Raw genomic sequence first — 13,443 nt, 5'->3', positions numbered from 1 at the left:
ACTGACTGTGTCTGGTATCACTTGCCAGCAGTATCAGTTGGGACTGACTGTGTCTGGTATAACTTGCCAGCAGTATCAGTTGGGACTGACTGTGTCTGGTATAACTTGCCAGCAGTATCAGTTGGGACTGACTGTGTGTGGTATAACTTGCCAGCAGTATCAGTTGGGACTGACTGTGTGTGGTATAACTTGCCAGCAGTATCAGTTGGGACTGACTGTGTGTGGTATAACTTGCCAGCAGTATCAGTTGGGACTGACTGTGTCTGGTATAACTTGCCAGCAGTATCAGTTGGGACTGACTGTGTGTGGTATAACTTGCCAGCAGTATCAGTTGGGACTGACTGTGTGTGGTATAACTTGCCAGCAGTATCAGTTGGGACTGACTGTGTGTGGTATAACTTGCTAGCAGTATCAGATAGGACTGACTGTGTCTGGTATAACTTGCCAGCAGTATCAGTTGGGACTGACTGTGTGTGGTCTAACTTGCCAGCAGTATCAGTTGGGACTGACTGTGTGTGGTATAACTTGCCAGCAGTATCAGTTGGGACTGACTGTGTGTGGTATAACTTGCCAGCAGTATCAGTTGGGACTGACTGTGTCTGGTATAACTTGCCAGCAGTATCAGTTGGGACTGACTGTGTGTGGTATAACTTGCCAGCAGTATCAGTTGGGACTGACTGTGTGTGGTATAACTTGCCAGCAGTATCAGTTGGGACTGACTGTGTGTGGTATAACTTGCCAGCAGTATCAGTTGGGACTGACTGTGTGTGGTATAACTTGCCAGCAGTATCAGTTGGGACTGACTGTGTGTTGTATAACTTGCTAGCAGTATCAGTTGGGACTGACTGTGTGTGGTATAACTTGCCAGCAGTATCAGTTGGGACTGACTGTGTGTGGTATAACTTGCCAGCAGTATTAGTTGGGACTGACTGTGTGTGGTATAACTTGCCAGCAGTATTAGTTGGGACTGACTGTGTGTGGTATAACTTGCCAGCAGTATCAGTTGGGACTGACTGTGTGTGGTATAACTTGCCAGCAGTATCAGTTGGGACTGACTGTGTGTTGTATAACTTGCCAGCAGTATCAGTTGGGACTGACTGTGTGTGGTATAACTTGCCAGCAGTATCAGTTGGGACTGACTGTGTGTGGTATAACTTGCCAGCAGTATCAGTTGGGACTGACTGTGTGTGGTATAACTTGCCAGCAGTATCAGTTGGGACTGACTGTGTGTGGTATAACTTGCCAGCAGTATCAGTTGGGACTGACTGTGTGTGGTATAACTTGCCAGCAGTATCAGTTGGGACTGACTGTGTGTGGTATAACTTGCCAGCAGTATCAGTTGGGACTGACTGTGTTGGTATAACTTGCCAGCAGTATCAGTTGGGACTGACTGTGTGTGTTATAACTTGCTAGCAGTATCAGTTGGGACTGACTGTGTGTGGTATAACTTGCCAGCAGTATCAGTTGGGACTGACTGTGTGTGGTATAACTTGCCAGCAGTATCAGTTGGGACTGACTGTGTCTGGTATAACTTGCCAGCAGTATCAGTTGGGACTGACTGTGTCTGGTATAACTTGCCAGCAGTATCAGTTGGGACTGACTGTGTCTGGTATAACTTGCCAGCAGTATCAGTTGGGACTGACTGTGTCTGGTATAACTTGCTAGCAGTATCAGTTGGGACTGACTGTGTGTGGTATAACTTGCAAGCAGTATCAGTTGGGATTGACTATGTCTGGTATAACTTGCCAGCAGTATCAGTTGGGACTGACTGTGTGTGGTATAACTTGCCAGCAGTATCAGTTGGGACTGATTGTGTCTGGTATCACTTGCCAGCAGTATCAGTTGGGACTGATTGTGTCTGGTATAACTTGCTAGCAGTATCAGTTGGGACTGACTGTGTGTGGTATAACTTGCAAGCAGTATCAGTTGGGACTGACTGTGTCTGGTATAACTTGCCAGCAGTATCAGTTGGGACTGACTGTGTGTGGTATAACTTGCCAGCAGTATCAGTTGGGACTGACTGTGTGTGGTATAACTTGCCAGCAGTATCCGTTGGGACTGACTGTGTCTGGTATAACTTGCCAGCAGTATCCGTTGGGACTGACTGTGTGTGGTATAACTTGCCAGCAGTATCCGTTGGGACTGACTGTGTGTGGTATAACTTGCCAGCAGTATCCGTTTGGACTGACTGTGTCTGGTATAACTTGCCAGCAGTATCAGTTGGGACTGACTGTGTGTGGTATAACTTGCCAGCAGTATCAGTTGGGACTGACTGTGTGTGGTATAACTTGCCAGCAGTATCCGTTGGGACTGACTGTGTGTGGTATAACTTGCCAGCAGTATCAGTTGGGACTGACTGTGTGTGGTATAACTTGTCAGCAGTATCAGTTGGGACTGACTGTGTCTGGTATAACTTGCCAGCAGTATCAGTTGGGACTGACTGTGTGTGGTATAACTTGCCAGCAGTATCCGTTGGGACTGACTGTGTCTGGTATAACTTGCCAGCAGTATCAGTTGGGACTGACTGTGTGTGGTATAACTTGCTAGCAGTATCAGTTGGGACTGACTGTGTGTTGTATAACTTGCCAGCAGTATCCGTTGGGACTGACTGTGTGTGGTATAACTTGCCATCAGTATCAGTTGGGACTGACTGTGTGTGGTATAACTTGCCAGCAGTATCAGTTGGGACTGACTGTGTGTGGTATAACTTGCCAGCAGTATCCGTTGGGACTGACTGTGTGTGGTATAACTTGCCAGCAGTATCCGTTGGGACTGACTGTGTGTGGTATAACTTGCCAGCAGTATCAGTTGGGACTGACTGTGTCTGGTATAACTTGCCAGCAGTATCAGTTGGGACTGACTGTGTCTGGTATAACTTGCCAGCAGTATCAGTTGGGACTGACTGTGTCTGGTATAACTTGCCAGCAGTATCAGTTGGGACTGACTGTGTCTGGTATAACTTGCCAGCAGTATCAGTTGGGACTGACTGTGTGGTATAACTTGCCAGCAGTATCAGTTGGGACTGACTGTGTCTGGTATAACTTGCCAGCAGTATCAGTTGGGACTGACTATGTGTGGTATAACTTGCTAGCAGTATCAGTTGGAACTGACTGTGTGTTGTATAACTTGCCAGCAGTATCCGTTGGGACTGACTGTGTGTGGTATAACTTGCTAGCAGTATCAGTTGGGACTGATTGTGTGTGGTATAACTTGCCAGCAGTATCAGTTGGGACTGACTGTGTGTGGTATAACTTGCTAGCAGTATCAGTTGGGACTGACTGTGTGTGGTAGAACTTGCTAGCAGTATCAGTTGGGACTGACTGTGTGTTGTATAACTTGCCAGCAGTATCCGTTGGGACTGACTGTGTGTGGTATAACTTGCCAGCAGTATCAGTTGGGACTGACTGTGTGTGGTATAACTTGCCAGCAGTATCAGTTGGGACTGACTGTGTGTGGTATAACTTGCTAGCAGTATCAGTTGGGACTGACTGTGTCTGGTATAACTTGCCAGCAGTACCAGTTGGGACTGACTGTGTGTGGTATAACTTGCCAGCAGTATCAGTTGGGACTGACTGTGTCTGGTATAACTTGCCAGCAGTATCAGTTGGGACTGACTGTGTCTGGTATAACTTGCTAGCAGTATCAGTTGGGACTGACTGTGTGTGGTATAACTTGCTAGCAGTATCAGTTGGGACTGACTGTGTCTGGTATAACTTGCCAGCAGTATCAGTTGGGACTGACTGTGTGTGGTATAACTTGCCAGCAGTATCAGTTGGGACTGACTGTGTCTGGTATAACTTGCCAGCAGTATCAGTTGGGACTGACTGTGTCTGGTATAACTTGCTAGCAGTATCAGTTGGGACTGACTGTGTGTGGTATAACTTGCAAGCAGTATCAGTTGGGATTGACTATGTCTGGTATAACTTGCCAGCAGTATCAGTTGGGACTGACTGTGTGTGGTATAACTTGCCAGCAGTATCAGTTGGGACTGATTGTGTCTGGTATCACTTGCCAGCAGTATCAGTTGGGACTGACTGTGTCTTTTATAACTTGCCAGCAGTATCAGTTGGGACTGACTGTGTCTGGTATAACTTGCCAGCAGTATCAGTTGGGACTGACTGTGTCTGGTATAACTTGCTAGCAGTATCAGTTGGGACTGACTGTGTGTGGTATAACTTGCCAGCAGTATCAGTTGGGACTGACTGTGTCTGGTATCACTTGCCAGCAGTATCAGATGGGACTGACTGTGTCTGGTATAACTTGCCAGCAGTATCAGTTGGGACTGACTATGTGTGGTATAACTTGCTAGCAGTATCAGTTGGGACTGACTGTGTGTTGTATAACTTGCCAGCAGTATCCGTTGGGACTGACTGTGTGTGGTATAACTTGCCATCAGTATCAGTTGGGACTGACTGTGTGTGGTATAACTTGCCAGCAGTATCAGTTGGGACTGACTGTGTGTGGTATAACTTGCCAGCAGTATCCGTTGGGACTGACTGTGTGTGGTATAACTTGCCAGCAGTATCCGTTGGGACTGACTGTGTGTGGTATAACTTGCCAGCAGTATCCGTTGGGACTGACTGTGTCTGGTATAACTTGCCAGCAGTATCAGTTGGGACTGACTGTGTCTGGTATAACTTGCCAGCAGTATCAGTTGGGACTGACTGTGTCTGGTATAACTTGCCAGCAGTATCAGTTGGGACTGACTGTGTGTGGTATAACTTGCCAGCAGTATCAGTTGGGACTGACTGTGTCTGGTATAACTTGCCAGCAGTATCAGTTGGGACTGACTATGTGTGGTATAACTTGCCAGCAGTATCAGTTGGGACTGACTGTGTGTGGTATAACTTGCTAGCAGTATCAGTTGGAACTGACTGTGTGTTGTATAACTTGCCAGCAGTATCCGTTGGGACTGACTGTGTGTGGTATAACTTGCTAGCAGTATCAGTTGGGACTGATTGTGTGTGGTATAACTTGCCAGCAGTATCAGTTGGGACTGACTGTGTGTGGTATAACTTGCTAGCAGTATCAGTTGGGACTGACTGTGTGTGGTAGAACTTGCTAGCAGTATCAGTTGGGACTGACTGTGTGTTGTATAACTTGCCAGCAGTATCCGTTGGGACTGACTGTGTGTGGTATAACTTGCCAGCAGTATCAGTTGGGACTGACTGTGTGTGGTATAACTTGCCAGCAGTATCAGTTGGGACTGACTGTGTGTGGTATAACTTGCTAGCAGTATCAGTTGGGACTGACTGTGTCTGGTATAACTTGCCAGCAGTATCAGTTGGGACTGACTGTGTCTGGTATAACTTGCCAGCAGTATCAGTTGGGACTGACTGTGTGTGGTATAACTTGCCAGCAGTATCAGTTGGGACTGACTGTGTCTGGTATAACTTGCCAGCAGTATCAGTTGGGACTGACTGTGTCTGGTATAACTTGCTAGCAGTATCAGTTGGGACTGACTGTGTCTGGTATAACTTGCCAGCAGTATCAGTTGGGACTGACTGTGTATGGTATAACTTGCCAGCAGTATCAGTTGGGACTGACTGTGTCTGGTATAACTTGCCAGCAGTATCAGTTGGGACTGACTGTGTGTGGTATAACTTGCCAGCAGTATCAGTTGGGACTGACTGTGTCTGGTATCACTTGCCAGCAGTATCAGTTGGGACTGATTGTGTCTGGTATAACTTGCTAGCAGTATCAGTTGGGACTGACTGTGTCTGGTATAACTTGCCAGCAGTATCAGTTGGGACTGACTGTGTCTGGTATCACTTGCCAGCAGTATCAGTTGGGACTGACTGTGTCTTTTATAACTTGCCAGCAGTATCAGTTGGGACTGACTGTGTCTGGTATAACTTGCCAGCAGTATCAGTTGGGACTGACTGTGTCTGGTATAACTTGCCAGCAGTATCAGTTGGGACTGACTGTGTCTGGTATCACTTGCCAGCAGTATCAGATGGGACTGACTGTGTCTGGTATAACTTGCTAGCAGTATCAGTTGGGACTGACTGTGTGTGGTATAACTTGCCAGCAGTATCAGTTGGGACTGACTGTGTCTGGTATCACTTGCCAGCAGTATCAGTTGGGACTGACTGTGTCTGGTATAACTTGCCAGCAGTATCAGTTGGGACTGACTGTGTCTGGTATAACTTGCCAGCAGTATCAGTTGGGACTGACTGTGTGTGGTATAACTTGCCAGCAGTATCAGTTGGGACTGACTGAGTGTGGTATAACTTGCCAGCAGCATCAGTTGGGACTGACTGTGTGTGGTATAACTTGCCAGCAGTATCAGTTGGGACTGACTGTGTCTGGTATAACTTGCCAGCAGTATCAGTTGGGACTGACTGTGTGTGGTATAACTTGCCAGCAGTATCAGTTGGGACTGACTGTGTGTGGTATAACTTGCCAGCAGTATCAGTTTGGACTGACTGTGTGTGGTATAACTTGCTAGCAGTATCAGTTAGGACTGACTGTGTCTGGTATAACTTGCCAGCAGTATCAGTTGGGACTGACTGTGTGTGGTCTAACTTGCCAGCAGTATCAGTTGGGACTGACTGTGTGTGGTATAACTTGCCAGCAGTATCCGTTGGGACTGACTGTGTGTGGTATAACTTGCCAGCAGTATCAGTTGGGACTGACTGTGTCTGGTATAACTTGCCAGCAGTATCAGTTGGGACTGACTGTGTGTGGTATAACTTGCCAGCAGTATCAGTTGGGACTGACTGTGTGTGGTATAACTTGCCAGCAGTATCAGTTGGGACTGACTGTGTGTGGTATAACTTGCCAGCAGTATCAGTTGGGACTGACTGTGTGTGGTATAACTTGCCAGCAGTATCAGTTGGGACTGACTGTGTGTTGTATTACTTGCTAGCAGTATCAGTTGGGACTGACTGTGTGTGGTATAACTTGCCAGCAGTATCAGTTGGGACTGACTGTGTGTGGTATAACTTGCCAGCAGTATTAGTTGGGACTGACTGTGTGTGGTATAACTTGCCAGCAGTATCAGTTGGGACTGACTGTGTGTGGTATAACTTGCCAGCAGTATCAGTTGGGACTGACTGTGTCTGGTATAACTTGCCAGCAGTATCAGTTGGGACTGACTGTGTGTTGTATAACTTGCCAGCAGTATCCGTTGGGACTGACTGTGTGTGGTATAACTTGCCAGCAGTATCAGTTGGGACTGACTGTGTGTGGTATAACTTGCCAGCAGTATCAGTTGGGACTGACTGTGTGTGGTATAACTTGCTAGCAGTATCAGTTGGGACTGACTGTGTCTGGTATAACTTGCCAGCAGTATCAGTTGGGACTGACTGTGTGTGGTATAACTTGCCAGCAGTATCAGTTGGGACTGACTGTGTCTGGTATAACTTGCCAGCAGTATCAGTTGGGACTGACTGTGTCTGGTATAACTTGCTAGCAGTATCAGTTGGGACTGACTGTGTCTGGTATAACTTGCCAGCAGTATCAGTTGGGACTGACTGTGTCTGGTATAACTTGCCAGCAGTATCAGTTGGGACTGACTGTGTCTGGTATAACTTGCCAGCAGTATCAGTTGGGACTGACTGTGTGTGGTATAACTTGCCAGCAGTATCAGTTGGGACTGACTGTGTCTGGTATCACTTGCCAGCAGTATCAGTTGGGACTGACTGTGTCTGGTATAACTTGCTAGCAGTATCAGTTGGGACTGACTGTGTCTGGTATAACTTGCCAGCAGTATCAGTTAGGACTTACTGTGTGTGGTATAACTTGCCAGCAGTATCAGTTGGGACTGACTGTGTGTGGTATAACTTGCTAGCAGTATCAGTTGGGACTGACTGTGTCTGGTATAACTTGCCAGCAGTATCAGTTGGGACTGACTGTGTGTGGTATAACTTGCCAGCAGTATCAGTTGGGACTGACTGTGTCTGGTATAACTTGCCAGCAGTATCAGTTGGGACTGACTGTGTCTGGTATAACTTGCTAGCAGTATCAGTTGGGACTGACTGTGTCTGGTATAACTTGCCAGCAGTATCAGTTGGGACTGACTGTGTCTGGTATAACTTGCCAGCAGTATCAGTTGGGACTGACTGTGTCTGGTATAACTTGCCAGCAGTATCAGTTGGGACTGACTGTGTGTGGTATAACTTGCCAGCAGTATCAGTTGGGACTGACTGTGTCTGGTATCACTTGCCAGCAGTATCAGTTGGGACTGATTGTGTCTGGTATAACTTGCTAGCAGTATCAGTTGGGACTGACTGTGTCTGGTATAACTTGCCAGCAGTATCAGTTGGGACTGACTGTGTCTGGTATAACTTGCCAGCAGTATCAGTTGGGACTGACTGTGTCTGGTATCACTTGCCAGCAGTATCAGTTGGGACTGACTGTGTCTGGTATAACTTGCCAGCAGTATCAGTTGGGACTGACTGTGTCTGGTATAACTTGCCAGCAGTATCAGTTGGGACTGACTGTGTCTGGTATAACTTGCCAGCAGTATCAGTTGGGACTGACTGTGTCTGGTATCACTTGCCAGCAGTATCAGTTGGGACTGACTGTGTCTGGTATAACTTGCTAGCAGTATCAGTTGGGACTGACTGTGTCTGGTATAACTTGCTAGCAGTATCAGTTGGGACTGACTGTGTCTGGTATAACTTGCCAGCAGTATCAGTTGGGACTGACTGTGTCTGGTATAACTTGCCAGCAGTATCAGTTGGGACTGACTGTGTCTGGTATAACTTGCCAGCAGTATCAGTTGGGACTGACTGTGTGTGGTATAACTTGCCAGCAGTATCAGTTGGGACTGACTGTGTGTGGTATAACTTGCCAGCAGTATCAGTTGGGACTGACTGTGTCTGGTATAACTTGCCAGCAGTATCAGTTGGGACTGACTGTGTGTGGTATAACTTGCCAGCAGTATCAGTTGGGACTGACTGTGTGTGGTATAACTTGCCAGCAGTATCAGTTGGGACTGACTGTGTGTGGTATAACTTGCCAGCAGTATCAGTTGGGACTGACTGTGTGTGGTATAACTTGCCTAGCAGTATCAGTTGGGACTGACTGTGTCTGGTATAACTTGCTAGCAGTATCAGTTGGGACTGACTGTGTCTGGTATAACTTGCCAGCAGTATCAGTTGGGACTGACTGTGTGTGGTATAACTTGCCAGCAGTATCAGTTGGGACTGACTGTGTGTGGTATAACTTGCCAGCAGTATCAGTTGGGACTGACTGTGTCTGGTATAACTTGCCAGCAGTATCAGTTGGGACTGACTGTGTGTGGTATAACTTGCCAGCAGTATCAGTTGGGACTGACTGTGTGTGGTATAACTTGCCAGCAGTATCAGTTGGGACTGACTGTGTGTGGTATAACTTGCCAGCAGTATCAGTTGGGACTGACTGTGTGTGGTATAACTTGCCAGCAGTATCAGTTGGGACTGACTGTGTGTGGTATAACTTGCCAGCAGTATCAGTTGGGACTGACTGTGTGTGGTATAACTTGCCAGCAGTATCAGTTGGGACTGACTGTGTCTGGTATAACTTGCCAGCAGTATCAGTTGGGACTGACTGTGTGTGGTATAACTTGCCAGCAGTATCAGTTGGGACTGACTGTGTGTGGTATAACTTGCCAGCAGTATCAGTTGGGACTGACTGTGTGTGGTATAACTTGCCAGCAGTATCAGTTGGGACTGACTGTGTGTGGTATAACTTGCCAGCAGTATCAGTTGGGACTGACTGTGTGTGGTATAACTTGCTAGCAGTATCAGTTGGGACTGACTGTGTGTGGTATAACTTGCCAGCAGTATCAGTTGGGACTGACTGTGTGTGGTATAACTTGCCAGCAGTATCAGTTGGGACTGACTGTGTGTGGTATAACTTGCCAGCAGTATTAGTTGGGACTGACTGTGTGTGGTATAACTTGCCAGCAGTATCAGTTGGGACTGACTGTGTGTGGTATAACTTGCCAGCAGTATCAGTTGGGACTGACTGTGTCTTGGTATAACTTGCCAGCAGTATCAGTTGGGACTGACTGTGTGTGGTATAACTTGCCAGCAGTATCAGTTGGGACTGACTGTGTGTGGTATAACTTGCCAGCAGTATCAGTTGGGACTGACTGTGTGTGGTATAACTTGCTAGCAGTATCAGTTGGGACTGACTGTGTCTGGTATAACTTGCCAGCAGTATCAGTTGGGACTGACTGTGTCTGGTATAACTTGCCAGCAGTATCAGTTGGGACTGACTGTGTGTGGTATAACTTGCCAGCAGTATCAGTTGGGACTGACTGTGTCTGGTATCACTTGCCAGCAGTATCAGTTGGGACTGATTGTGTCTGGTATAACTTGCTAGCAGTATCAGTTGGGACTGACTGTGTCTGGTATAACTTGCCAGCAGTATCAGTTGGGACTGACTGTGTCTGGTATCACTTGCCAGCAGTATCAGTTGGGACTGACTGTGTCTTTTATAACTTGCCAGCAGTATCAGTTGGGACTGACTGTGTCTGGTATAACTTGCCAGCAGTATCAGTTGGGACTGACTGTGTCTGGTATAACTTGCCAGCAGTATCAGTTGGGACTGACTGTGTCTGGTATCACTTGCCAGCAGTATCAGATGGGACTGACTGTGTCTGGTATAACTTGCTAGCAGTATCAGTTGGGACTGACTGTGTGTGGTATAACTTGCCAGCAGTATCAGTTGGGACTGACTGTGTCTGGTATCACTTGCCAGCAGTATCAGTTGGGACTGACTGTGTCTGGTATAACTTGCCAGCAGTATCAGTTGGGACTGACTGTGTCTGGTATAACTTGCCAGCAGTATCAGTTGGGACTGACTGTGTGTGGTATAACTTGCCAGCAGTATCAGTTGGGACTGACTGAGTGTGGTATAACTTGCCAGCAGCATCAGTTGGGACTGACTGTGTGTGGTATAACTTGCCAGCAGTATCAGTTGGGACTGACTGTGTCTGGTATAACTTGCCAGCAGTATCAGTTGGGACTGACTGTGTGTGGTATAACTTGCCAGCAGTATCAGTTGGGACTGACTGTGTGTGGTATAACTTGCCAGCAGTATCAGTTTGGACTGACTGTGTGTGGTATAACTTGCTAGCAGTATCAGTTAGGACTGACTGTGTCTGGTATAACTTGCCAGCAGTATCAGTTGGGACTGACTGTGTGTGGTCTAACTTGCCAGCAGTATCAGTTGGGACTGACTGTGTGTGGTATAACTTGCCAGCAGTATCAGTTGGGACTGACTGTGTGTGGTATAACTTGCCAGCAGTATCAGTTGGGACTGACTGTGTCTGGTATAACTTGCCAGCAGTATCAGTTGGGACTGACTGTGTGTGGTATAACTTGCCAGCAGTATCAGTTGGGACTGACTGTGTGTGGTATCACTTGCCAGCAGTATCAGTTGGGACTGACTGTGTGTGGTATAACTTGCCAGCAGTATCAGTTGGGACTGACTGTGTGTGGTATAACTTGCCAGCAGTATCAGTTGGGACTGACTGTGTGTTGTATTACTTGCTAGCAGTATCAGTTGGGACTGACTGTGTGTGGTATAACTTGCCAGCAGTATCAGTTGGGACTGACTGTGTGTGGTATAACTTGCCAGCAGTATTAGTTGGGACTGACTGTGTGTGGTATAACTTGCCAGCAGTATTAGTTGGGACTGACTGTGTGTGGTATAACTTGCCAGCAGTATCAGTTGGGACTGACTGTGTGTGGTATAACTTGCCAGCAGTATCAGTTGGGACTGACTGTGTGTTGTATAACTTGCCAGCAGTATCCGTTGGGACTGACTGTGTGTGGTATAACTTGCCAGCAGTATCAGTTAGGACTGACTGTGTGTGGTATAACTTGCCAGCAGTATCAGTTGGGACTGACTGTGTGTGGTATAACTTGCTAGCAGTATCAGTTGGGACTGACTGTGTCTGGTATAACTTGCCAGCAGTATCAGTTGGGACTGACTGTGTGTGGTATAACTTGCCAGCAGTATCAGTTGGGACTGACTGTGTCTGGTATAACTTGCCAGCAGTATCAGTTGGGACTGACTGTGTGTGGTATAACTTGCTAGCAGTATCAGTTGGGACTGACTGTGTCTGGTATAACTTGCCAGCAGTATCAGTTGGGACTGACTGTGTCTGGTATAACTTGCCAGCAGTATCAGTTGGGACTGACTGTGTCTGGTATAACTTGCCAGCAGTATCAGTTGGGACTGACTGTGTGTGGTATAACTTGCCAGCAGTATCAGTTGGGACTGATTGTGTCTGGTATCACTTGCCAGCAGTATCAGTTGGGACTGATTGTGTCTGGTATAACTTGCTAGCAGTATCAGTTGGGACTGACTGTGTCTGGTATAACTTGCCAGCAGTATCAGTTAGGACTTACTGTGTGTGGTATAACTTGCCAGCAGTATCAGTTGGGACTGACTGTGTGTGGTATAACTTGCTAGCAGTATCAGTTGGGACTGACTGTGTCTGGTATAACTTGCCAGCAGTATCAGTTGGGACTGACTGTGTGTGGTATAACTTGCCAGCAGTATCAGTTGGGACTGACTGTGTCTGGTATAACTTGCCAGCAGTATCAGTTGGGACTGACTGTGTCTGGTATAACTTGCTAGCAGTATCAGTTGGGACTGACTGTGTCTGGTATAACTTGCCAGCAGTATCAGTTGGGACTGACTGTGTCTGGTATAACTTGCCAGCAGTATCAGTTGGGACTGACTGTGTCTGGTATAACTTGCCAGCAGTATCAGTTGGGACTGACTGTGTGTGGTATAACTTGCCAGCAGTATCAGTTGGGACTGACTGTGTCTGGTATCACTTGCCAGCAGTATCAGTTGGGACTGATTGTGTCTGGTATAACTTGCTAGCAGTATCAGTTGGGACTGACTGTGTCTGGTATAACTTGCCAGCAGTATCAGTTGGGACTGACTGTGTCTGGTATAACTTGCCAGCAGTATCAGTTGGGACTGACTGTGTCTGGTATCACTTGCCAGCAGTATCAGTTGGGACTGACTGTGTCTGGTATAACTTGCCAGCAGTATCAGTTGGGACTGACTGTGTCTGGTATAACTTGCCAGCAGTATCAGTTGGGACTGACTGTGTCTGGTATAACTTGCCAGCAGTATCAGTTGGGACTGACTGTGTCTGGTATAACTTGCCAGCAGTATCAGATGGGACTGACTGTGTCTGGTATAACTTGCTAGCAGTATCAGTTGGGACTGACTGTGTCTGGTATAACTTGCTAGCAGTATCAGTTGGGACTGACTGTGTCTGGTATAACTTGCCAGCAGTATCAGTTGGGACTGACTGTGTCTGGTATCACTTGCCAGCAGTATCAGTTGGGACTGACTGTGTCTGGTATAACTTGCCAGCAGTATCAGTTGGGACTGACTGTGTGTGGTCTAACTTGCCAGCAGTATCAGTTGGGACTGACTGTGTGTGGTATAACTTGCCAGCAGTATCAGTTGGGACTG

Source organism: Bombina bombina, chromosome 8, assembly GCF_027579735.1.
Source record: "Bombina bombina isolate aBomBom1 chromosome 8, aBomBom1.pri, whole genome shotgun sequence".
Lineage (NCBI taxonomy): Eukaryota > Metazoa > Chordata > Amphibia > Anura > Bombinatoridae > Bombina > Bombina bombina.
The sequence above is the reverse complement of the archived record's forward strand: the minus strand, read 5'-3'. Positions refer to the sequence as shown.